This window comes from Aquarana catesbeiana, linkage group LG02 (genome assembly GCF_042186555.1).
Source record: "Aquarana catesbeiana isolate 2022-GZ linkage group LG02, ASM4218655v1, whole genome shotgun sequence".
In the NCBI taxonomy this organism is placed as follows: Eukaryota; Metazoa; Chordata; class Amphibia; order Anura; family Ranidae; genus Aquarana; species Aquarana catesbeiana.
In genome coordinates, this window is record NC_133325.1 from 407133269 (window position 1) to 407160768 (window position 27500).

Consider the following 27500-nt stretch of genomic DNA (forward strand, 5'->3'; position numbering starts at 1 on the left):
TATATAATCCTCTGTTTTTTACTGTAATGGCCCCCTGTGACCTCTTTATGAAAATAATGCTGTATATACCTTGTTTACAGAGTGCTGATCTCCTCCTCCTCCCCTCCTGACTGACATCAGCGGGGGATCATCGGCCCCACCCACTGCATCTGTCAGGCCGAGAGATGACAAAAGCAGCGGGTCAATGAGCGCAGATCAGCGCTCTGTAAACAAGGTATATACAGCATTGGAAAATGAATGACTCGCGCTTAAAAACAAAACTACCACATGTATGATTGGAAAGTGTTCCCAACCTAATTAAGAACAAATGTGAAGAATTATATAAATATATAGTAATGTGTAACAAAACCAAGTGCAAGGTTGAAAAAAGTGATCCAACCTCCCCTTAAGTAAATATAAAGATCTCCAATGATAAATCAAAATATTAGTGCAAAAACATGAGCGTGAAGGACTGCAATGTGTAATGCAGACAAATGACTTGATTTAAAAAATAAAAAAATATATAAAAGAAAGTCCATATACAAAAACACCCCAAAAGTGATGTAATAATGCAAAAATTGTCCAAATATATGAAATCCCAGATAAGTGGGTCCACCACCATAAATGAAGTGCCTGGCCGCTTACCGGAACCCCATGACCCCCCCGTTACAGAGGGTCTAAATGGGCTTTGAAGTCCTGCTACTTCGGACCACTAGGGAATCAGAATGGAAAAGAGATTGGAACATCAGAAGCTGTGGTACGGATGGATGGATCCACAGGAAAAAGCAAGGTTCAGCCCTCAACGGAGTAATAACATCATGTAGGGGAAACAGAAAAAGGCTCCCATAGTGTAAAATCAGATGATATTTATTAAAAAATGTAGTAAACACTCACATATAAAATAAGGAAATTCGTCCTCTGATGAAAGACAGTCTGTGACACCGGCCGGATGTTCACAGGCAGCCCGTCCTACTGGAGTTACGACAGAGGGAGGTGATGCGATGACACCGCTCAGCCCTACGCTGCGTTTCGCAAAAAAATTGTGTCTTCCAGGGGCACGGGCGGTACATCGCGTCACCTCCCTTAAATAATAACAATAATAGAATAGAAGCCTCGCTCTGGGTTCCGTCTGAACCGGATTTCCGCATTAGCCTGGAGCGCAAATGGTTAGGTACAGGCGCGCATGTGCGCCCTGAGTCACGACTCCCATCACGCAATACAGCGTCGGATGGTTGGCTGAGGATACCCAGGAAGATACTTGACCAAAATGCCTATGCGCTTGCGCGCCCTGAGTCCTGACTCGCATCACATGATGCTACGTCAGGCAACTAACTAGGTCACTTCACTGCGCATGGGCAGCGAAGACCGGGAAAAAAGGGGAATCAATGAAGGGGAATAAATGAATAAGCAAATTCATCATCTTCTTAATTATTAAATTTCTTGCATTTTTTAAACTTTTTATTTTCCTATACCCACTTTGCAATCATACATGTGGTAGTTTTGTTTTTAAGCGCGAGTCATTAATTTTCCAATCCAACTTCTGTGTGTTTGTGTCACATATAGGACTCTGCAGCATAGATGGTCAATATTATTTATTATTTTTTGATGCGCAGTTATTTTTCAATTTTTTCCTATATACAGCATTATTTTCATAAAGCACAGTCACAGGGGGCCATTACAGTAAAAAACAGAGGATTATGAAAAATTACATTGGTGGGTTAACAACCACTTTAAGTCAACAGATGAAAAAAAAGAGTAAAAAGAATAATCTTCAATATATTACATGTTTGTTTTTGGGTTTCATAACAATTTAACACCATGAGCAATGAGACAGGATGTGCTCGGTGCTCTATGAAGTCTATTTAGTGATTCTTTAACCACTTGCTGCCCGCCATATAGCAATATGACGTTGGCAAAGTAGTTTAGTTATCCTGACCGGACGTCATATGACATGATCAGGATAACGAGCCAGCGTGCATCTGCGGGGGCACGCAGTGTGGCGATTGGTGGTGCAGTGTGTCAGTTTGACACACCGCACCTCCGATCTAGGTAAAGAGTCTCTGACGGAGATTCTTTACCACGTGATCAGCTGTGTCCAATCACAGCTGATCACGGTGTAAACAGGAAAAACCGTGTATCCTTTTTTTCCCTCACTCGCGTCTTTCGGCTGCTCCTCTGATGGGGGGGTCTTCTCTGATTGATTATCAGCGCAGCCCCCCTGAGGATCCCACCAGGACCACCTGGGATGCCCACCATTTGTGACCATCAGGTATGCCACCCATGGCCACCAGGGATGCCAATCAGTGCCCACAATTGATGCCAGTCAGTGTCCACAATTGATGCCAATCAGTGGCCATCACTAATGCCTGCCAGTGCCTCCTTATCAGGGATGCCCGTCAGTGCCATCTATAAGTGTACAACAGTTCCACCCATCAGTGCCGCTTATCAGTGCCCACATTGAGTGCCCATCAGTGCGGCCTATCAATACCCATCAGTGCTGCATATCAGTGTCGCATCATCAGTGCCACCTTCTCAGTGCAGCCTCATCAGTGCCCATCAGTGAAGGAGAAAACATACTTATTTACAGTTTTGTAACAGAAACGATAAAAAAAAACTTTTTTTTTTTTTCCAAATTTTCGTTTTTTTTTAATTTGTTTAGCAGAAAATAAAAATCCCAGAGGTGATCAAATACCACCAAAAGAAAGCTCAATTTGTGGGAACAAAATAATAAAAATTTTGTTTGCGTACAGTGTAGCATGACCACGTAATTGTCATTTAAAAAGCGACGGCGCTGAAAATTGGCTTGGGCAGGAAGGGGGGAAAGTACCTTGAAGTGGTTAAAACATAATTGACATAGGTACATTTTGATTTATTCTTGCTCTTCTTAAATGTATTAATTTAGTGGTGATATGGTTCATTGTGGATATTTACTAATTCTAACCTTGATCTTTCTTGAAACAAAAAGCTGCTTTGCTCCCTGTAACCAAAACTTTTAGGTTGACGTAAATACATTAGTATCTTTGGTCTGAAGAGCCATCCTGTTAGACCTTTAGATAACATGTTTTCATTTGTCGGATTTAAAAGTGTGATGTTAAAATGTCAATAAAAACCACTCAGTCAGAGATATTACTCTTCCTGAATGAATATTGATAGCTTTTAGAAAGTCTATAGATCCAATTAGTAGCAATTGTGATAGAAGATAACGGTCATAATTCAGCAACGGTAATAGCTGTCAGGTCAGGGTAATTCTCAGTTTTGTGTGGAAAAACCAGCTTGATGTGAGATATTAGGTTATACCAAATTATGTATATTTTATATTCAAATTACTTCATTACTTAAAGCCCCACAAAACTATTTGATAATGTTGAACGAACGCCTCTCTGCAATTCTGCAGAATACAGAAAACAAATCCCATAATGACTGAGTATGGTTTGCATGTAATGCAGCATTTATTGATAGTTTTTATTGATGTGGGTTTAATGACACTTTAATAACAGCATACAATGCTAACCTGCAGCTTCTAAAATGAGCCAGCCTCTTTCCTGTATTAAAAGACTCAAAAGGGAGACATAGGGGGTGCATTTTTTGTAGGCAATGGGCTGTTGATTTTGCAAGTGAATTTACACTTTGCAAAGTGTACCCAGTTATGCAAGGAAAATAAAAAAATAGTATTCCTTAATTGTATATTACAGGACACAGGATTAAATACTTCAGGTACATTGGGTTATGCTGCTTCCTTCAGGAGATTGGACACTGGCAAACAAAGCCAAAAGGACAGCCCAGTATAACCCCTTCCACTCCCAGCATTTTGCTAATGTCCTAGGAGAGAGTAGATGTCTTCTCTCCTCTGAGAGAAAAGAAACCTGGTTCTGTTGGCCCTTGAACCTATTATAAATATTCTTCTGTCTATCCTAATTAGCAGGGTTGGTTGCCTTTCATCACTTCTGTGAGGCAAGTTTCTAAGTTGGTGGCCTTAGTTTGTAAAGATACCTTTCTTTTGCTACACAAGTGCATGGTTGTTTTAAAGTCAAAGTAAAGTCCACTTTTTAACTTATACCTACTGGTAAGCCTATAATAAGGCTTACCTGTAGGTACAGTGAATATCTCATAGACTTGTATTGTTTAGGAGATTTTCACATGGATGCAGCTGGTGACGTCACTGGTGCATGTGCCACACTTTCAGAGCCCTGTGCCAGAGCTCCCACTCGCTTGCGCTGGAATGATGTATCCCCCTCTTAACCACCACTTCCCAAAGAAGCATACATTTTCTTATAGCTAAGGTCCTTCATACCCTTTTAAATGTAGCTACCCTTCTCTTCAGTATGTACAGTTCCACAATATTATTTTGTGAACATGTACCCAAAACTGAGCTGCATATTTAAGATGAGGTTTTACTAATGTTTTGTGCAGAGGCGCAATTGTGGGGTTGAATTATGTCCATGTCCAGTGAGGAGAGAAAGAACAGAGAGTAATGCTGCTCTCATGCACAGCAATGGATCAAGATCAGTTTTTTTTTTTTTTTTTTTTTTTTTACCTTAATGCAGAAAATGCATTAAGTGGGAAAAAACTACTGCTTTTTAACCGCTTCAGCCCCGGAAGAATTTACCCCCTTCCTGACCAGAGCACTTTTTGCGATTCGGCACTGCGTCGCTTTAACTGACAATTGCACGACGTGGCTCCCAAACAAAATTGACGTCCTTTTTTTCCCACAAATAGAGCTTTCTTTTGGTGGTATTTGATCACCTCCGCGGTTTTAATGTTTTGCGCTATAAACAAAAAAATAGCGACAATTTTGAAAAAAAAGTAATATTTTTTTACTTTTTGCTATAATAAATATCCCCAAAAAATATTAAAAAAACATGTTTTTTCCTCAGTTTAGGCCGATACATATTTTTCTACATATTTTTGGTAAAAAAAAATCGCAATAAGTGATTATTAATTGGTTTGCGCAAAAGTTATAGCGTTTACAAAATAGGGGATAGTTTTATGGCATTTTTATTAATAATTTTTTTTCCTAGTAATGGCGGCAATTAGCGATTTTTTTTGTGACTGCGACATTATAGCGGACACATCGGACATTTTTGACACATTTTTGGGACCATTGTCATTTATACAGCAATCAGTGCTATAAAAATGCACTGATTCCTGTGTAAATGACACTGGCAGTGAAGAGGTTAACCACTAGGGGGCAGGGAGGGGTTAAGTCATTACTAGGGAGTGTTTTCTAACTGTAGGGGGGAAGGGCCAGCTCTGACACGTCACTATCTCTGCTCCTGATGACAGGGAGCAGAGATCAGTGACACTGTCACTAGGCAGAACGGGGAGATGCTTGTTTACATCAGCATCTCCCCGTTCGTCCTCTCCGTGAGGCGATCGCGGGTATCCCCGCAGCGATCGAGTCCGCGGGACCCGCGACCTGACTCAAGGAACTCCCGGCCGGCGGCGCGCATGCAATGGCACAGCGGGGAATTCAAATGGGACTTACAGGTATGCCTAATTGCCCAGCCATGCCATTCTGCTGACGTACATCGGCGTGTGCCGGTCGGGAAGTGGTTAAACCACTAATACCTTGCATCCTTAACTGCTTTCAACTAAATTCACTATATGTACCGATTATGTATGCATATATGGTGCTTCACATTTAATAATCAATCTATGAAAATAATATATGCTTAGAATCAAATAAATAAAGTAAACCGAATTTAGTGTAGACAAATCAGATACTGTTCTAGTGCATGCATTGCTGTTTTATCATAGTTGCGTGACAGTTTATGTTTTTGGGGTTTATTTTCGAGATGTGCAAAGAGATCACACAAACACTTGTAGGTAAAATTAAATAGTATATAACCTTCAAGTAAGGCTCTTCAAGTAGGATTGAATGAGCACATTAGCAACATCAGAAAGGGCTTCAAAAATCATTCAGTATCCAGACACTATGACTTGGTACACAACCCTGAAAACACACTCTATATGGGGATTGATAAATATAGGCCCCATTAGAGAGATAGTTCACTGGTTAGAAAGATCTCTAAACAAGAAATGGCCTGGATATACAGACTTAAGACGTATGTCCCTTATGGACTAATTGTTGACACTGACGTGAACGCATTTATTAATAATTCTTAAGTTGTATTTTACAGTTTTTTTAGATGTGGCTTATAGAATATTCAGGATATCCTCCATATGGCCATTATGACTTATGTATTGGTATTTAAAGTGGGAACAGAAGGTATTCAGACCCCCTTACATTTTCACTCTTTGTTATATTGCAGCCATTTGCTAAAATCATTTAAGTTCATTTTTTTTCCTCATTAATTTACACACAGCACCCCATATTGACAGAAAAACACAGAATTGTTGACATTTTTGCAGATTTATTAGCAAAGAAAAACTGAAATATCACATGGTCCTAAGTATTCAGACCCTTTGCTCAGTATTTAGTAGAAGCACCCTTTTGATCTAATACAGCCATGAGTCTTTTTGGGAAAGATGCAACAAGTTTTTCACACCTGGATTTGGGGATCCTCTGCCATTCCTCCTTGCAGATCCTCTCCAGTTCTGTCAGGTTGGATGGTAAACGTTGGTGGACAGCCATTTTTAGGTCTCTCCAGAGATGCTCAATTGGGTTTAAGTCAGGGCTCTTGCTACGCCATTCAAGAACAGTCATGGAGTTGTTGTGAAGCCACTCCTTCGTTATTTTAGCTGTGTGCTTAGGGTTACTGTCTTCTTGGAAGGTAAACCTTCGGCCCAGTCTGAGGTCCTGAGCACTCTGGAGAAGGTTTTCGTCCAGGATATCCCTGTACTTGGCCGCATTCATCTTTCCCTCTATTGCAACCAGTTGTCCTGTCGCTGCAGCTGAAAAACACCTACACAGCATGATGCTGCCACCACCATGCTTCACTGTTGGGACTGTATTGGACAGGTGATGAGCAGTGCCTGGTTTTCTCCACACATACCGCTTAGAATTAAGGCCAAAAAGTTCTATCTAGGACCAGACCAAAGAATCTTATTTCTCACCATCTTGGAGTCCTTCAGGTGTTTTTTTAGCAAACTCCATGCGGGCTTTCATGTGTCTTGCACTGAGGAGAGGCTTCCGTCGGGCCACTCTGCCATAAAGCCCCGACTGGTGGAGGCCTTCAGTTATGGTTGACTTTCTACAACTTTCTCCCATCTCCTGACTGCATCTCTGGAGCTCAGTCACAGTGATCTTTGGGTTCTTTACCTCTCTCACCAAGGCTCTTCTCCCCCGATAGCTCAGTTTGGCGGGACGGCCAGCTCTAGGAAGGGTTCTGGTCGTCCCAAACGTCTTCCATTTAAGGATTATGGAGGCCACTATGCTCTTAGGAACCTTAAGTGCAGCAGAAATTTTTTGTAACCTTGGCCAGATCTTGCCACAATTCTGTCTCTGAGCTCTTCAGGCAGTTCCTTTGACCTCATGATTCTCATTTGCTCTGACATGCACTGTGAGCTGTAATGTCTTATATAGACAGGTGTGTGGCTTTCCTAATCAAGTCCAATCAGTATAATCAAACACAGCTGGACTCAAATGAAGGTGTAGAACCATCTCAAGGATGATCAGAAGAAATGGACAGCACCCGAGTTAAATATATGTGTGTCACAGCAAAGGGTCTGAATATTTGGACCATGTGATATTTCAGTTTTTCTTTTTTAATAAATCTACAAAAATGTCAACAATTCTGTGTTTTTCTGTCAATATGGGTTGCTGTGTGTACATTAATGAGGAAAAAAAATGAACTTAAATGATTTTAGCAAATTGCTGCAATATAACAAAGAGTGAAAAATTTAAGGGGGTCTGAATACTTTCCGTCCCCACTGTAACATCACAAATATTTCATTTCTGTATGGGTGGTTTTTACACACGCATTTTTGGGTGTACCACATACATGATTGGATAATGAATGAAAGAAGATGTAAAATTATATAAGCTAGATTTGTGTTTCTTTAGAGATGAATCTAGTTTTCTAATTATTTTTAATTATTAATTTTCAGTATTCTTATGCATTAATAGTTATGGAGTATGATATTCTCAGTACCCTGTTTTGAGCATCTATTTGCGAAGGACTAATATTCTGTAGCAATTAATTTTGTAAATTAATTCTGCAGATAAGTGGTAATTTTAGTTAGTTTAGTTTTGTCCACTAGGTGTCACTTTGCTTAAGCGCTGAGTATGGCACCGATTCCTGGGCTGGCATTATAGGTTTTTATAGGTTTTTAGATTAGATAATTGCAGATTAATTCTGCAGATAAGTGATAATTTACGTTTTATTCACTAGGTGTCACTTTGCTTTAAGCGCTGAGTATGGCACCAGTGCAAACATTGGTTCCACTTCCGTTTTACTTTTGCAGGAAGGAGGATCATCTCAAATTCTTTATCTCCTTTTTGTGTCCTATCTACTATGGATGGGTCACATAACAAATATTTGTGAGTTTAATATAAGCAGTAGTCTTTTATGCATCTATATGCACGATTGTTTAAACTGCAGAAATCTTTTTTGATGGGCTCGATAGCATGATGGATATTCTCATTAGAGATTGTGTTCACGCTACCGCGCATGTCCGTTGGGCGAGTCGTGGCTCAGAACGAGGCCTGGTTAGTTAAGTTCAGTATAAAGGGAGGTGACGCAGCATGCCGCCCGTGCCCCTGGACGACGTAATCTCTGATGAAATGCGTAGGGAGGAGCGATGCGCTGATGTCACTTCGTCTTTACAATTTGTTTCCCGGAAGGACGGGTTTGTCTGTGCGCTGGCCGGCACATCAGACTTAAGGCTCATATTGATGCTACCATTGTAAGTGCAATACATTGTATTTTAAAGTTTTTAAAAATGTAAAAGGTTTTACACTATTTGGAGCCTTTATCTTTTATGTATCATGCCCACCCACCCATCGGTCTGAGCTTATAAGAGGTGGCTTGAGGACTTTTGAGCGCGATCACTGTGTATTGGAACCAAGCTGTGTTTAACTACAAATGCTTTCCCTGATCCTCTGTAACGGGGGATCATGGCAATCTGGTAGTGATTTCTTCTAATTGGTAGTGGATTCAGCACAACTTTTTGACAGTGTCTGGAGACGCCATCACACATGTGGACGGACTGTATTATTTGAGCACTGGTGGACTTTATATTGAATTGGAATCTATATAACTGATAATTATTTATGATTTTATGGTTTAGCGCAATTCTATTTTTCTTTTGATTTACTCCCACTGTGTTTATGTTATACAGGAGAATTGCAGCTTCCGACATTCTTCAGAATTTTTATTTTATATTTCACTTTTTTAGTGCAGTTTCTTCACTTTTTTCCATCCTCTCAATAGCCCCTCAATCAGGCTTGGATACATTTTCATGTATTAGTGGGCCTCGGCAAGGAAAAAATTACACGTTCTCCATTAGCTACCTACTTAGGTGACTATTTTTCTTGTGTCTATCTAGCAAGGTTACTTTGTGGTATAAGCAAGGAAGCTGAGACCTCTGCAGTGTGTAAATGTGCTTTTACTATACAAAAATGCTGTATATACAAAACTATTACAATATTAGGAATACAAAACAAAAAAGACAGATATCTATAACAAGCAAAATGCCTAGCAAATAAACAGCCTATGGTCTGTAACAGTAGAAATACACTTAAAAGTTACTTAACTCCGGTTACTGTGTAATCGTGATCTCCGTTGCTCCTGGAGACCAGGCACCTTCTTCTTCGCTTATTATAGATTCTTCCTCCTGCTCTGGTGTTAATCCATGATGAGTGGGGTCCAGCTTATGCCTGTCAACCATTATATAGATCAGGTTGTTTTCTATAACAACCGACTAACAGTCATTCTTTTAGTTTGAGAGGCCCTCTTACCTGTTTGCTATAGCTATAGCGACAGTAGTCTATTCAAACTGTCAAATGAATACAACAATGGTATGTATCTAAGTTCCCATTGTATCCAACAGCATTTGTTTGAGAAATATCTACTGAAGACAAAACCTGACAGTAATCTGATTTCTATGACCAACTACTATTGTAATATTGTCCCATGTAATGTTATGTCTGATTAATATAATAAAATCATATTTTAACAAACGTAACACAGTGACAAGAATAGCACTGGGAGAATTTATATATAAGAAGGATACACATAAGGTTGGGTGTTTATCACCGTCTATTTATGCAAGACTGGTGAATGGGACTTTTGAAGAACAGTATCTGATGTGTCTACACTATACTTAGTTTATTTTATTTATTTCTTTTTCATTAACTATTATGAATTGACTGTTATATGTGGAGGACTATATTTGAGAATTGATCACATGTGATATTTTACTGATTTAACATTTGTTTGCACTTGTTGCACTATACAGTATTTGATAATTGATTACACAGGATTCACCGTGGGTTACTGTTTTGAGTTTTTTTTTATGTTTATCTGCTCAGGGTGTATTATATGTGTGGCGCTGCAATTACTTTTATATACATTCTTTGGGGATTAACATATATCATTCCCTTTTTCGTGGGCAGCCTTTAGTATTTAAACATTTGTGCTTGTGATGTTTGTAAGCTTGTACATGACTTATGCATGAAAACGGAAGCAAGGGAGCTCATTTCTATTGCAACTAAAAAAAATACTAGTTTTTAAGTGAAAAGTGAAGACATGTCCACTTTTACTTTGGTTTTTATAAATCAGATTCTGAATCATTAAATACTGCATGCAGTACTTTTAGCAGCAGATTTTCTTTAATGTGATAAGAAAACAGCATTTACCTTTGGTTCACGGTATGCTGACCTAGCATTTAATTATGTGCAAGTCACTATTTCCTTTCAAGGCAATTAATATTCCAGAGTACCTGTAAGACCTAAACTTGAATTAAAATTACTTTTCAATTCAAGTTTAAGGCTTAGTCCACGAAAAACGTAAGTATCAGTGATGGAAAGAAGCTGGATTTTTACAGCACACGTCTACTGCTTAAATTGCTTCCACGTCTCTAGGGCATTAGTGGCTGGAGTTTCTGCCATCCTCCTTTACAGCCACTACTAGCCTGTTCACACACATAAAATGTGGTTGTCAAGCTGCCTGCAATAAATTCTCCATTATCGCTTATGGATAATTTATTAGGGGGGAATTTGCTGCTTTGGTATGTGCAACATCTGCCCAACATTAAATTGTAGATTATGTGAACGTCCCATTTAATATACTGTAAACTAGTAAATTTCCAAAGAACTATATATTTTCTGTTATCTTTTATACATAAGGTTTTTTTGTGGAAAATTGTTTAGCCTAGAAATTTAGACTATTGTATCTCTTTTAGTCTTATGCCCAGTACACACGGTCGGACTTTGTTCGGACATTCCGACAACGAAATCCTAGGATTATTTCCGACAGATGTTGGCTTAAACTTGTCTTGCATACACACGGTCACACAAAGTTGTTGGAAAATCCGATCGTTCTAAACGCGGTGACGTAAAATACGTACATCGGGACTATAAATGGGGCAGTGGCCAATAGCTTTCATCTCTTTATTTATTCTGAGCATGCGTGGCACTTTGTCCGTCGGATTTGTGTACACACGATCGGAATTTCCGACAACGGATTTTGTTGTCGGAAAATTTTATATCCTGCTCTCAAACTTTGTGTGTTGGAAAATCCGATGGAAAATGTGTGATGGAGCCTACACACGGTCAGAATTTCCGACAACAAGGTCCTATCACACATTTTCCATTGGAAAATCCGACCGTGTGTACAGGGCATTAGAGTGTAAATGGTAAATTTCAGCATGAAATAGAACATTCATTCTTGTGTCTTTGCAGGATATGTGTTTGCTCCGTCTATGTCCACGGACAGCTAGTGATGCTGTGTCCTATAGCCGACTGTTTTCCTACTTGAACCGCAAACTGAGGTATGGGATCATTGGGACCTGTAAAATGGAGGGCTTTGTTGTTCCACTGCCAGCACGCCAACCAATCCCTCCAAAACTACGACCATTGGGAGGACCAGGTATGACATAAAAAGACAAAATTAAGTTAAGGGCTTGTACAGTGCCTTGAAAAAAGTACTCATACCTGTTGGAATTTTCTACATTTTGTCATTTTACAACCAAAAACAAAAATGTATTTTTTGGGATTTTATGTGATAGACCAACACAAAGTGGCATATAATTGTGAAGTGGAAGGAAAATGATAAATGGTTTGTAAATTTTTTTACAAATTAATATCTGAAAAGTGTGGTCTGCATTTGTATACAGTCCCCTTTACTCTGATAGCCCTACCTAAAATCTAGTGGAACCAATTGCCTTCAGAAGTCAACTAATTAGTAAAGTCCACCTGTGTGTAAAATTTAAAAGCAAAACACCATGTGTGATGGAAAACTTAACACTGCATATCCCCCTGAACACACCATCCCCACTGTGAAACATGGTGGTGGCAGCATCCTGTTATGGGGATGCTTCTCTTCAGCAGGTACAGGGAAGCTGGTCAGAGTTGATGGGAAGGTGGATGGAGCCAAATACAGAGCTATCTTAGAAGAAAATCTGTTAGAGTCTGTAAAAGACTTGAGACTGGGACGGAGAGTCACCCGCCAGCAGGACAAAGACCCTAAACATACAGCCAGAGCTACAACGGAATGGTTTAGATCAGAGCATATTCCTGTGTTATAATGACCCAGTCAAAGTCCAGACCTAAATCCGCCTGAGAATTTGGCAGGGCCTAAAATAATTGCTGTTCACAGATGCTCTCCATTCAATCTGACAGAGCTTGAGCTATTTTTCAAAGAATGGACAAAAATGTCACTCTCTAGATGTGCAAAGCTGGTAGAGACCTCCCCAAAAAGACTTGCAGCTGTAATTGCAGCGAAAGGTGGTTCTACAAAGTATTGACTCAAGGGGGCTGAATACAAATGCACACCACACTTTTCACATATTTATTTGTAAAAAATGTGGAAAACCATTTAGAATTTCCTTCCACTTCACAATTATGTGCCACTTTGTGTTGGTCTATCACATAGAACCCCAATAAAATCCATTTACATTTTTTGTTATAACATGACAAAATGTGGAACATTTCAAGGGGTATGAATACTTTTTCAAGGCACTGTAGTAGTTGAGAAAATAAAACTATTTGCTTTACTGGTTGTTGAAGCATAAACCTTTCATGCCTAAGCCTATTTCTGACATTTCTTGCTTGCAAGTTAAAATCTGTATTTTTTGTTAGAAAATTACTTAGAACCCCAAACATATATATATATATATATATATATATATATATATATATATATATATATATTTTTAGCAGAGACCCTAGAGAATAAAATGGCGATCGTTGCAATATTTTATGTCACACTGTATTTGCGCAGCAGTCTTTCAAATGCAATTTTCTGTGAAAAAAGACACTTTCACGAATTAAAAAAAACCTAAACAGTAAAGTTAGCCCAATTTTTTTGTGTAATGTGAAAGATGATGTTACGCTGAGTAAATAGATACCTAACATGTCATGCTTTGAATTGCGCACACTCGTGGAATAGCGACAAACTAAGGTACCTAAAAATCTCCATAGGGGACACTTTAAAAAAAAAATAACGATTACCAGGTTAGAGTTACAGAGGAGGTCTAAGGCTAGAATTATTGCTCTCACTCTGACGATTGTGTCGATACCTCACATGTGTGATTTGAACACCGTTTACATATGTATTTTCTTTGCTGCGCAAGCTCACGGGGAACGGGGCGCTTTAAAACATTTTTATTTTATTTTTCTTCTTTATTTAATCTATTTTTTTTTTACATTGTCTCTGTAAAAAAAAAAAAATGTGATCACTTTTAATGCTGTCACAAGGAATGTAAACATCCCTTGTGACAGTAATAGGTGGTGACAGGTACTCTTTATGGTGGGACGGGAGGCCTGGGAACAGCTGCATCGGTTGTTATGCCTAAAGAGCCGCCCGCTCGGTACCGGGGTGATGCATGCAGCTGCATGCATCACCCCGGTATAACCCCTGAAATCCAAGACTGCATATGTGCGTACGCTCGGCGCTAAGGGGTTAAACTGTATAGCTCTAGGGGGTTAAACAGGTTCTAGTTCTGTGCGCTGTCAGGTAAACAGGATTATAGTGATAAACACCATTCTCAAGAGAACCTGTTGACAATGGTTATTTGTAATATTCTTAATCTCCACTCTTCCCTTTGTCTTATGCCGCGTACACACGGTCGGACTTTTCACCTGCAAAAGTCCGACGGACGCCGCCGGACCAAGTCCGGCGGACAATCCGACCGTGTGTGGTCTCCATCGGACTTCCGATGGACCGTTTCGGGTGGAAATCAGACGTACTTTAGATTTGAAGCCTGCTTCAAATCTTTACGTCGTACCTCCGCCGGACTCAGTTCCTGACAGAAAGCCCGTTCGTCTGTATGCTAGACCGAAGGACCAGATACGACGGAGGAGCAGGTTACTGCATCTCGCGCTCGCTGCAATAGGAAAAACTAATTTTCCCATTGCGGCGAGCGCGGGGGGCATCCCAGGCCCTTAGGTCTGGTATGGAACTTTAAGGGGAACCCCCTACGCCGAAAAACCGGCGTGGGGGTCCCCCCGAAATCCATACCAGACCCCGATCCGAGCACGCAGCCCGGCCGGTCAGGAAAGGGGGTGGGGACGAGCGAGCGCCCCCCCCCCTCCTGAACCGTACCAGGCCGCATGCCCTCAACATGGGGGGGTGCTTTGGGGGAGGGGGCGCCTTGCGGTGCCCCCCCCACCACAAAGCACCTTGTCCCCATGTTGATGAGGACAAGGGCCTCTTCCCGACAACCCTGGCCGTTGGTTGTCGGAGTCTGCGGGCGGGGGGCTTATCGGAATCCGGGAGCCCCCTATAATAAGAGGGCCCCCAGATCCCGGCCCCCCCACCCTATGTGAATGAGTATGGGGTACATGGTACCCCTACCCATTCACCTAGGTAAAAAGTGTCAATAATAAAACACAACACAGGTTTTTAAAATAATTTATTAAACAGCTCCGGGGGGGGGTCTTCTTCCGTCTTCGGGGGTCCCTCTGGTTCATCTTCTCCCGGCGTCCGGTTGGTTCTTCTCCGCTCTCCGGCCTCTTCTCCCGGTGTCCCAGGTCTTCGGCCGGCCCCTCCGCTGTCTTCAGGTAGCTCTATTGCCAGCGGAGGTCCGGACTTCTTGGCTTCTTGGCTTCTTGTGTTCTCTTCTCTTCTCTTCTCTTCCCCCAGATGTTGACACGACGCTCTCTCCGGCTGGACTGGTCTCTGAGGGCTGCGTTGTGACTTATATAGGCGGAGACCCCGCCCCCATATGATGTCACAGTCCCTGGGCATGCTGGGACTGTGACGTTTTAGGGGGCGTGATAAATGGTTTTCAACATTTTTTACAAATTAATATCTGAAAAGTGTGGCATGCATTTGAATTCAGCCCCCTTTACTCTGAAACCCCTAACTAAAATCTAGTGGAACCAACTGCCTTCAGAAGTCACCTAATTAGTAAATAGAGTATACCTGTGTGTAATTTAATCTCAGTATAAGGTGTTCTGTGAAGCCCTCAGAGGTTTGTTAGAGAACATTAGTGAACAAACAGCATCATGAAGGCCAAGGAACACACCAGACAGGTCAGAGATAAAGTTGTGGAGAAGTTTAACACAGGGTTAGATTATAAAAAAAAATATTCCAAGCTTTGAACATCTCACAGGGCATTGTTCAATCCATCATCCGAAAATGGAAAGAGTATGGCACAACTGCAAACATACCAAAACATGGCTGTCCACCTAAACTGACAGGCTAGGCAAGGAGAGCATTATTCAGAGAAGCAGCCAAGAGGCCTATGGTAACTCTGGAGGAGCTTCAGAGATTCACAACTCAGGTGGGAGAATCTGTCCACAGGACAACTATTAGTCGTGCACTCCACAAATCTGGCCTTTATGGAAGAGTGGCAAGAAGAAAGCTATTGTTGAACGAAAGCCTTAAGAAGTCCCATTTGCAGTTTGCGAGAAGCCATGTGGGGGACACAGCAAACATGTGGAAGAAGGTGCTCTGGTCAGATGAGACCAAAATTGAACTTTTTGGCCTAAGAGCAATACGCTATGAGTGGCGGAAAACTAACACTGCACATCACCCACCCAACACACCATCCCCACAGTGAAACATGGTGGTGGCAGCATCATGTTGTGGGGATGCTATTCTTCAGTAGGGACAGGGAAGTTGGTCAGAGTTGATGGGAAGATGGATGAAGCCAAATACAAGGCAATCTTAGAAGAAAACCCGTTAGAGTCTGTAAAAGACTTGAGACTGGGGCGAAGGTTCACCTTCCAGCAAGACAACAACCCTAAACATACAGCCAGAGCTACAATGGAATGATTTAGATCAAAGCATATTCATGTGTTAGAATGGCCCAGTCAAAGTCCAGACCTAAATTCAATTGAGAATCTGTGGAAAGACTTGAAAATTGCTGTTCACAGATGCTCTCTATCCAATCTGACAGAGCTTGAGCTATTTTGCAAAGAAGAATGGGCAAAAATGTCACTCTCTAGATGTGCAAAGCTGGTAGAGACATACCCAAAAAAGACTTGCAGCTGTAATTGCAGCCACTTTGTGTTGGTCTATCACATAAAGTCCCAATAGAATACATTTACGTTTTTGGTTGTAACATGACAACATGTGGACAATGTCATGGGGTATAAATACTTTTTGAAGGCACTGTACATCCACTTTAAGCTGTATCTGAAATCAAAGGTTACACAGTTACAACAATAAAATATTACTAATGCTTTTTCCAGGAGTTCTTTAGACAACTAAGCTGAGCAATCACACAATGTAAGATAAGGCCTATAGAACCGAACAAAATCAATAAACACCTGGTGCTTTGAGAGAATAAGCTGTAGCTCTATAGCAGTACATGTATGAATAATATAGCTGGACTTACTATTCTGGAGAAGGTCTGTAGTATTATGCTGAAAGGGAGCTCAGAGGTCCAGTCTCCTTTTAATACAGAGCTGCACCTGGAGTCACAGCTAGCAGGAGGGCTGTATAGGGGAGAGAAGTCTGGTTCTTGTAGTAGCTTAAGTCCAGAATTTTAGATCTGAGTGACAGTATTGCTGAAATCCAGTGAAGGGTAAGCTGACCACTATGGGATCAGTATTACTTCAGTGCAGGTAGAAGAGTTGGATAGTGATCTGGTCCAGAACCAAAGCCAGCGGCGGATTGTAGAATGCATGCTGTACCCCCCGAGCGCGTAGTGTGGAAGACTTCTGCATATCGGGAGGTGCAAAGAGCATCTCTTGTTGCTAAGCAATGCGTTTCGGACATAGATGCATTTTGAAGCTTGGCAGTGTGTAAAGAGACTAAGCGATATATATAAACTTAAGGGGCGATAATTGGGTGGGAACATCTGCTGGGAGTTCCTTATAAAACTTTAAACAAAACATTAAAAAAATAGGCATGATTCAAAAAGTAGAGGCATATAATTACAGTGGTGAAAATAATTATTTGATCCCATGCAGATTTTGTAAGTTTGCCTATTTACAAAGAAATTAAAGGTCTATAATTGTTATCAGATGTATTTTAAATGATAGAGACAGAATATCAACCTAAAATCCAGAAAAAAAACACGATACAAATGTTATAAATTGAGTTGCAGTTCAGTGAGTAAAATAAGTATTTGATCACCTACCAACCAACAATAATTCTGGTCCTCAGAAAGTGGCTACAGTATGTGGTCATGTGGTACACAGATTAGTCCTGTCAATTTAAGAGGGTGCTCCTAACAACACCTCTGTCCAGAATTTCTTTGATGTCTAAGTGTGTGTTCAGCAGTGTGCTGCTGTGCTGTAGATTGGGCTCACTATATTGAATCTCCTCAGATCGGACACCTGACAAGCTGACATGATGGAGTTACATTGTGATTCTAAGGGCTATTATACAAGTGAAAAATGGGGGGGGAGATTGTGTACATGTGTGTGCACGTGTCTGTGTGTAGATGTCTGTACGTGTGTGTGTGTGTGTGTGTGTACATGTCTGTGTTTGCATGTCTGTGTGGGAACATGTCTGTGTCTACATGTGTGTCTGTGTGTACATATGTGTGTGTGTATATGTGTACATGTGTGTGTGTCATATATATACATGTGAGGGGGGCTGAGTTCATACAGGTGTGAGGGGGGCTTAGCGTGTACAGGTGTAAGGGGGGCTGAGTGCGTACCTGTGTGAAAAATTATTCTATTACTCTAAACTATGAGCTTTAATAAATCTAGTCTAGGCTGACTGATGCCTATCCCCAGGATGTTGTTAGGGTCTCAACTGCTAACTCACTTAAAGCAATTTTGGCTCATCTAACGCAGAGCAAACACTTACAAGCATCTGGCAGAAAGCAGTGACTGGTAGCGAGCATTAACTACCACTGTATATAGTTTAATGTTGTTTTTGAAGTTTGAACGTTTACATGCTGGGCCCCCATGGTATATGAAAACTTTTCCAGTGGCCCTTAGGTAATTTGAGTTTGAGACCCCTGTTATAGACCCTTCATTTGTATGTAAGTGGGCAAACTTACAAAATCTGCAGGGGATCAAATAATTATTTCCCCAGCTGTGTGGGCTTAACAAATTACCATACATAGTAAAAAAAAATAAACCAAAGAATATATAAAGGTTAGGGAACACTGCCAAAAAACAAAGAACAATATAAAAGGAAAAATGCAGAAAAAAAATCATAAATGTCTGACTCTGAGAAAAAGAAAAAAACTACTATAAATATGCAAACATATAAAAATTACAGTTACAGTATCTCACAAAAGTGAGTACACCCCTCACATTTTTGTAAATATTTTATTATATCTTTTCAGTTACAACACTGAAGAAATTACACTTTGCTGCAATGTAAAGTAGTGAGTGTACAGCTTGTATAACAGTGTAAATTTGCTGTCCCCTCAAAATAACTCAACACACAGCCATTAATGTCTAAACCGCTGGCAACAAAAGTGAGTACACCCCTAAGTGAAAATGTCCAAAATGGGCCCAATTAGCCATTTTCCCTCCCACCGGTGTCATGTGAATTGTTAGTGTTACAAGGTCTCAGGTGTGAATAGGGGGCAGGTGTGTTAAATTTGGTGTTATCGCTCTCATTCTCATACTGGTCACTGGAAGTTCAACATGGCACCTCATGGCAAAGAACTCTCTGAAGATCTTAAAAAAGAATTGTTGCTCTACATAAAGATGGCCTAGGCTATAAGAAGATTGCCAAGACCCTGAAACTGAGCTGCAGCACGTGGTCAAGACCATACAGCGCTTTAACAGGACAGGTTCCACTCAGAACTGGCCTCGCCATGGTCGACCAAAGAAGTTGAATGCACGTGCTCAGCGTCATATCCAGAGTGAGAAATGAGTGCTGCCAGCACTGCTGCAGAGGTTGAAGGGGTGGGGCGTCAGCCTGTCAGTGCTCAGACCATACACCGCACACTGCATCAAATTAGTCTGCATCGCTGTCTTTTCAGAAGGAAGTCTCTTCTAAAGATGATGCACAAGAAAGCCCTCAGTTTGTTGAAGAGAAGCAGACTAAGGACATGGATTACTGGAACCATGCCCTGTGGTCTGATAAGATAGAATAAGATAAGATAAACTTATTTGGTTCAGATGGTGTCAATCCTGTGTGGCAGCAACCAGGTGAGGAGTACAAAGACAAGTTTGTCTTGCCTACAGTCAAGCATGGTGGTGGGAGTGTCATGGTCTGGGGCTGCATGAGTGCTGCGGGCACTAGGGAGCTACAGTTCATTGAAGGAACTATGAATGCCAACATGTACTGTGACATACTGAAGCAGAGCATGATCCCCTCCCTTTGGAGACTGGGCTGGAGGGCAGTATTCCAACATAACGACCCAAACAAACTTCCAAGACGACCACTGCGTTGCTAAAGAAGCTGAGGGTAAAGGTGATGGACTGGCCAAGCATGTCTCCAGACCTAAACCCTATTGAGCATCTGTGGGGTATCCTCAAACGGAAGGTAGAGGAGCACAAGGTCTCTAACATCCACCAGCTCTGTGATGTCATAATGAAGGAGTGGAAGAGGACTCCAGTGGCAACCTGTGAAGCTCTGGTGAACTCCGTGCCCAAGAGGGTTAAGGCAGTGATGGAAAATAATGGTGGCCACACAAAATATTGACACTTTGGCCCCAATTTGGACATTTTCACTTAGGGGTGTACTCACTTTTGTTGCCAGCGGTTTAGACATTAATAGCTGTCTGTTGAGTTATTTTGAGGGAACAGCAAATTTACACTGTTATACAAGCTGTACACTCACTACTATATTGTAGCAAGATGTAATTTCTTCAGTGTTTTCACATGAAAAGAAATAATAAAATATTTACAAAAATGTGAGGGGTGTACTCACTTTTGTGAGATACTGTATATATATATATATATATATATATATATATATATATATAAAAATACAAAGTGGCAAACAGAAGACCAAAGATTGAGAGTAGGTATGGCTCAAAAAGAGAAAACTATATAGAAAACGTATGGCATATATAGTATTAGGGACGTATGGTGTTAAAAATGTATGCATACATATATGCATACATAGGTACATGTAAGTATACTAATTAGGTGATGTATATCCACACTGTGCATATATATACAGAATGAAGAATACGGAGATTGTTGTCACATGTACCACACAGCCAGTACTTTACAGATATTCCTGCAGCTCCTTTAAAGTTGCTGTAGGCCTCTTGGCAGCCTCCCTGACCAGTTTTCTTCTCGTCTTTTCATCAATTTTGGAGGGACGTCCAGTTCTTGGAATTTCATTGTTGTACCATATTTTCTCTACTTGATGACTGTCTTCACTGTGTTTCATGGTATATCTAATGCCTTGGAAATTCTTTTGTGTACCCTTCTCCTGACTGATTTGGAAGCGCTCTGCGGACCATGGCTTTTGTTGTAGGATGTGACTATGAAAATGTCAGGAAAGACCTACTAGAACAGCTGAACTTTTATTTATACGTGGTGCCCCCCCCCCCCCCCCTCTTTTTCACAGACAAATATATATTCCAGGCACAAATTACTCAGCAATATAAGGGGAAAGGGAGTATATATTCTCCAATATATCCCGTTTAAACATGACTATAAGGATATTTATATATTTACAGATCAGCAGAGATATAGCAAGTAATTTTGTTCGTTTATATCCAATTACTGCATTTGCTTGTTATTAGTATATCTACAATTCATACCATAGTCTATATTGGTAATAGTGGTCTTGCTCTTGTTTATTTGTATGTATTTTTTGTTTTTCTTAGGTCTTGCGGATGACCATCCCCATTTGCTGCTGGCTCTTCTTCTTCCAAACCACCCATCATGGACATCTGTCCCTAAAAAGGTCAATCCCATTCAAAAAGAATTTGATATCCCTGATGACATCTTCTCATCTTTATTAGAAGATGTGGACAACGATGATATGGCAGAAGAGGAGTTGTCACATACAGGACTTCTGCCCATTGGGGAAACCCCAGATATGGGGGAAATAGGCATGCAAGAACTGATAAGCATCCTTGGTGTAAGGTTAAATAATAACTTTCAAAACATGACAGGGGAGGATCAGAATAACAATCCAAATATTATCTTTCCTGGCCAGCAAAATTTTACACCAGAAATTAACCACTTTTGGCCAACCTTTAATATTGCACCGAACCTTCAACCTTCCAATACTTTTGGTGGTAATCTTCCTGCCATGTTTGATCCATTAGCTATGTATGGCCCACCAAACTTTTGTCCTTTCCAACAATAACAGATTTTATACATTCTGAGGGGTATGACAGGAAGTATCTACAATGTGAGTGGATTTCCCTTCTTACCTGTTACTTGAAACAATGTACCCTTTCCAAGTTTTATTTGTTCTTGTAGTGACAGCTCACAATTTTAGAAAAATGTTTTCTCTTACTTTCAGGTCTGGTGACCATGGTCAATAGGACAAATAGAGTAGAAGATAAAAAGTGTGGATGTCTGTGAGATCCAAAAAAGCAAAGCCTTCATTCAATAATACCATAAAAAGCACACAGATGTACAAGGGGAGGTAATGCACAGTTACTTTATAAAGCACAGTTTAAGTGTGAACCGGGTTAGCCCCCTCCCCTGTTTGTACATCTGTGTGCTTTTTATGGTATTATTGAATGAAGTCTTTTTTTAAATATCACACTGAGTGCAGGCATCTGGACTTTTTTTTTTTTTTTTATATTGGTTAATGAAGCTGTGACTGGGCAAGCACCCTTAACATGGAGATCATGCCGCTAGTGCCGACTTGGTATGTGTTTGTGGATCCAGGACAAATAGAGTGATTCTCTCCATTGGAGTACACAGAGCACAATAAAAACTTGAAATGGGTTTTAATTCTTCACCACTTTATCGAAAACTACAAAAAATGTTTTGCCTATACATACACTTTAATGTTTCTATACCTTTTTGATCTTGCTTAATTCATACATGAAAAGATCCATATCCTTTCATCTTGACTCAAATAAAAAAGCTTTTTAATGCATGTTTTAAAACGACTATATTAAAAGTTTGGAAAATGTTCTTACTTTGTATATCTTTGTTCACCGTTTTGTGATTTGTTTTCCATAAATGTACACTGCAGTTTTACACCTGTTTGTAATAATTCATATTTAAGTAATAAAGAAATAAACAGTTACTTAAAATAATGGAAGCTAAGATCTCTGTCCAATAGTTTTCCCTTCCAGATGCTAAACTGAATTCAGCCAGTTTTAATGTGTGTGAAACAGAGGTTTGCTAATTTTCACTGCAGGGATTTAACAATATTTTTTTATTTTCGAATGTCTAATTGAAAGTTGAGAGAATGCTAAAGGGATTATCCAGCTTCTCAGCAGCTCATTTTTTTTTATGGGAATCAGGCTCCTTAGTGAATCCTGTGTTAATCTGGGTATACATGTATTGGATTTCGGTAAGTTTGTAAGCCTCTCTGTTCAACAGAAGCCAGTCTAATGACCTTCTGTCGAATGGCCCTGCTGGAAAGCCAGCATTCGATCTGTCTATTCTGTTGGGGGGAGAGTCCCCAGTGTCAGAATACAGTAGTGCAGCAGGAGAGATCCCTACATCCACATTGCTGGGTGTGGGGATCTGAGGTTGTTTTTTTTTTTTTTTTTTTTTTTTCATTCAACCTGCTAGGGCAGCCATAAATATGTGTTTTATACTGGAGCAAATACAGAGAAATCCAAGAACAAGAACATTTCTTATGTGACATTATATTTACACTGATCAGCCATAACAATATGACCACTGGCAGGTAAAGTGAATAACCTTGATTATCTCATTACATTGGCATCTGAAAGTGCATGGGGTTTATTAGGCAGCAAGTGAAACGTTGTCCCTGAAATGTATGCGTTGAAATCAGAAAAATGGACCAGTGTAAGGATTTAGGTGACTTTGGCAGGGGCACAATTGTAATGGCTAGAATACTGGGTCAGAGCATCTCCAAAACTGCAGTTTTTTGGGATGTTCCCGGTCTGCGATAGGACATACTAAAAGTGGTCCAAGGAAGGAAAACCGGTGAGCCAGTGACAGGGTTATGGACAGCCAAGGCTCATTGATGCAGGTAGGGAGTGAAGTCTGGCCCATGTAGTCTGATCCATTTAAAGAGCTACTATAACTCAAATTGCTGAAAAAGTTAGGGCCCTTTCACACTGGGGCAGTTTGCAGGCGCTATTGCTCTAATAATAGCAAACCGACCCGCTGCTTTGTCTCCAGTGTGAAAGCCCCGAGGGCTTTCGCACTGGAGCGGTGCGCTAGCAGGACGGGAGAAAAAGTCCTGCTAGCAGCATCTTCAGAGCGGTGAAGGAGCGGAGTGTATACCGCTCCTGCCCATTGAAATCAATGGGACAGCACGGCTTTGCAGAGGCGCTTTGCGGTGGTTTTTAACCCTTTCTCGGCCGCTAGCGGGGGGTAAAACCGCCCCGCTAGCGCCCAAATACCGACGGTAAAGCGCCGCTTACAATAGCGGAGCTTTACCGCCGACGCCGCCCCCTGCCCCAGTGTGAAAGGGGCCTTAATGCTGGTTCCAATAGAAAAGTGTCAGAACACACTGGGGTTAATTAACTAAAACTGGAGAGTGCAAAATCTGGTGCAGCTGTGCATGGTAGCCAAGCAGCTTCTAACTTCAGCTTGTTCAATTAAGCTTTGACAAAAGAAAAAAAACTGGAAGCTGATTGGTTTCTATGCAGAGCTGTACCAGATTTTGCACTCCTGTTTTAGTAAATCAACCCCTCTGTGTATTGCAGTTTGTTGTGGGGCTGCGTAGCCACAAACCGGTCAGGGTGCCCCCTATTAGTGCCTATCAGTGCTGCCTAATAATGCTCATTAGTGTGCTCATCAGTGCTACTTCATCAGTGCAGCCTCATTAGCATACATCAGTGAAGGAGAAAAACTACTTATTTGGAAAATTTTATAACAGAAACAAGAAAAATGTCTCAGTCTTTTTTCATTTGTTTAGGCAAAAATTAAAAACCCAGTGGTGAATAAATACCAAAAAATATAACAATTTCATATGGGTACAGTGTTACATGACCGCGCAATAGTCATTCAAAGTGCGACAGCACTGAAAGCTGAAAATTGGCCTGGGCAGGATGGAGGTAAAAGTGCCCAGTATTGAATGGGTTAAGCATCAATTTTTTGGTGCATGGGCACAGGCCTAACAAACTACGTGAATGCAGTAGTCTTTTATTGAATAGTTTAATACATCAATAACCTGCGTTTATGAATTGTCACCAGTTACTGTTAAAATTGTCTGATTTCCTTGTTGAATGGTAAATAATACTGTTTTGTTGCTTTTCATAGGAGAAGGCAATGGCGTTAACAGAAATGTAATTTGTTTTACGTACTTAATAATGCAGTGTTACAATTTTGTACTCCATGCGTGCAATAGATATGAAAGAATTATGAAAGAATTATTATTAGGATTTGGAAAATAATAGCGGACATGCAGGGAAAACAATGAATGTTAGAAAGTATTGCTGCAAGGGGAAATCAATCCTGTTCTTCTCTGTAGACTTGAATCATAGTGGCGTGTGAGAGGAAGTAGTATCACAAGTAGCAGTTCACGTACTGACTAGAAGCGTACTGATAGGAAGAGAAAGCAGAGTGACAGAGAGTGGAGCTCATATGCTTCTTCTCTATTTCACTGACTAGTCATAGACTGGGGGTGGGTCCAGGACCTGGGCTCAGGGGACATGGGTTGAATGATGTTGGCTATCAGACTAAGTACAATTTGTGGCTAAAAAAATTCTGGATTGAAGGTAAATATTGCAGCAAAAGCTGATTTTTGTTATTTTATTTTTTAACAGGTTGTTAATTTTAGCTTGTTTTTTTTTTAGTCCTGCTTTAGCAACTTTAGGTTGTCCTTAATTGTGTTATCTCATCAATAGCAAAAATAAACATTATTATTTTATTACATTTCTAATAATGGACAAATCATATTTCAGACTTTGGACCAATGAAAGTTAAATTGATTGTAAACGATCACCTTGTAAAACAACCCATTCAGTTTAAAATACATGGAAGGCAAAACATTTTTGAATAGATATTAAAAAAAACTTTATAAATACTTTGTTTCCCTTTTTTATAAGTGATCATATTCCCTCTGTTCTCAGTTGGTGGGAGGAGAAACTGGCTGTGCAGTGGGTGTGTGTCAGGACAAGTCTCATTATTGAAAGAGAGTACACTGAGTTCCCAGGATAGCTAGAGAACTGACCACGGTGTGTTGTCCTGCTCAATGTGGTCAGTTTTTAATAGGAAAGCAGGGACTGGCAAGAACATCAGGGATTTCACATAAAAGAAGTAATACTAAGTGAACAGGAGACTTTCTCCTATAAGTAGATGGTACAGCAGGCACATCTCAGTAATATGAAGTGTTGGGGTAACAAACACTTTAATTTCTGACTCAACAACTAACTTTTTTAACCACTTCAAGAGCGGGCACCTTTCCTTGCCCAGGCTTTCAGTACTGTTGCAATTTGAATTACAGTTGCTCGGTCATGCAACACTGTACCCAAATTAAATGTTTATAATTTTTTTTTACACAAATAGAGCTTTCTTTTGGTGGGGTTTTTATCGTTTGCTAAATAAACGAAAAAAACAATAAAAAAAAAAAACTGTCTTTCTTCGTTTCTGTTATAAAATTTTGCAAATAAATAATGTTTCTTCGTAAATTTAGGCTAAACTGTATTCTGCTACATTTCTTTGGTGAAAATAACCCAAATCCGTTTATTATTTAATCTATAGTAAGGTTATAGAGTTCACAAGCTATGGTATATATACCTAAAAATTGATTATTCCTGGTGTACTGATGACTATCTAATTTCTTGAGGCCAGAAAATGACAGGACAGTACAAATGTCCCCCAAATGACCCCTTTTTGGAAAGTAGACAGGCCAAGGTATTTAGTAAGAGGCATGGCGTGTTTTTTAAAGTTGTAATTTTTTGTCACAAAGCTTTGAAAAATTCAGATATTCTATTTTTTTTTTTTTTTTTTTTTTTACATACTGTCACCAGTGCAGTACAGTTTCATCATATAACTGGTGTAACAATGATCAGGGACACTGACTAGTGACAGTATGTAAAAAAAATATTTCTTTTCCATTTTTCTTTCTTTTTATTACTTTTTTTTTAAAGATTGTGCCACAGCATGGCCCGTTGGGCGGACGCAAGGTGTGTACCTGGAGAATGTGAAATGATATCCACCCAGAATGGTAAATATCCCACGTCATTTGTCTATAGGCCAGGTGGGAACTGGCTAAAAAGTGCAACAAAATTACAGTGAAATTTTTAGATTTGTAACTGAAATCTGTCATTGGTAATGAGTCCTGCCACCAGGTGGGGTGACTTTATTAAATCAGGCCCAACTATCAATACATGCCCAAATGACTGGTAGTTTATCATAGGTATGTACTGTGTATATTCATTTTTATGGAAAAAATCTATTTAGACCAGTCTTTCTCAACCTTTTTAACATAGAGGAACCATTGAAATTATTTTCAGATTTCAGGGAGCCTCTGCTAATAATTATTATACCTATTGCTCACAATGCTCTACCTTGATTAGTAAGCTGACATGTAAGAATAAATAACGGAATAATTAATATAGTAATAGGAGTGTCGATGGGAATGTTTCACCATTCTTCCAGAAGCACATTTGTGAGGTCAGGCACTGATGTTGGCCGAGAAGGTCTAGCTCACAGTCTCCGCTCTAATTCAGCCCAAAGGTTTTCTGTCAGGTTGAGGTCAGGACTGTGCAGGCCAGTCAAGTTCCTCCACCCCAAACTCACTCATCCATGTCTTTATGGACCTTGCTTTGTGCATTGGTGCAAATTATTTGGTGGAGGGGGGGTTATGGTGTGGGGTTGTTTTTCAGGGCTTGTGCCTGGCCCCTTAGTTTCAGTGAAGGGAACCAACATAAAGTGGCACATAAATGTGAAGTGGAAGGAATATGATAAATGTTTTTCACATTTTTTTACAAATAAATATGTGAAAAGTGTGGCT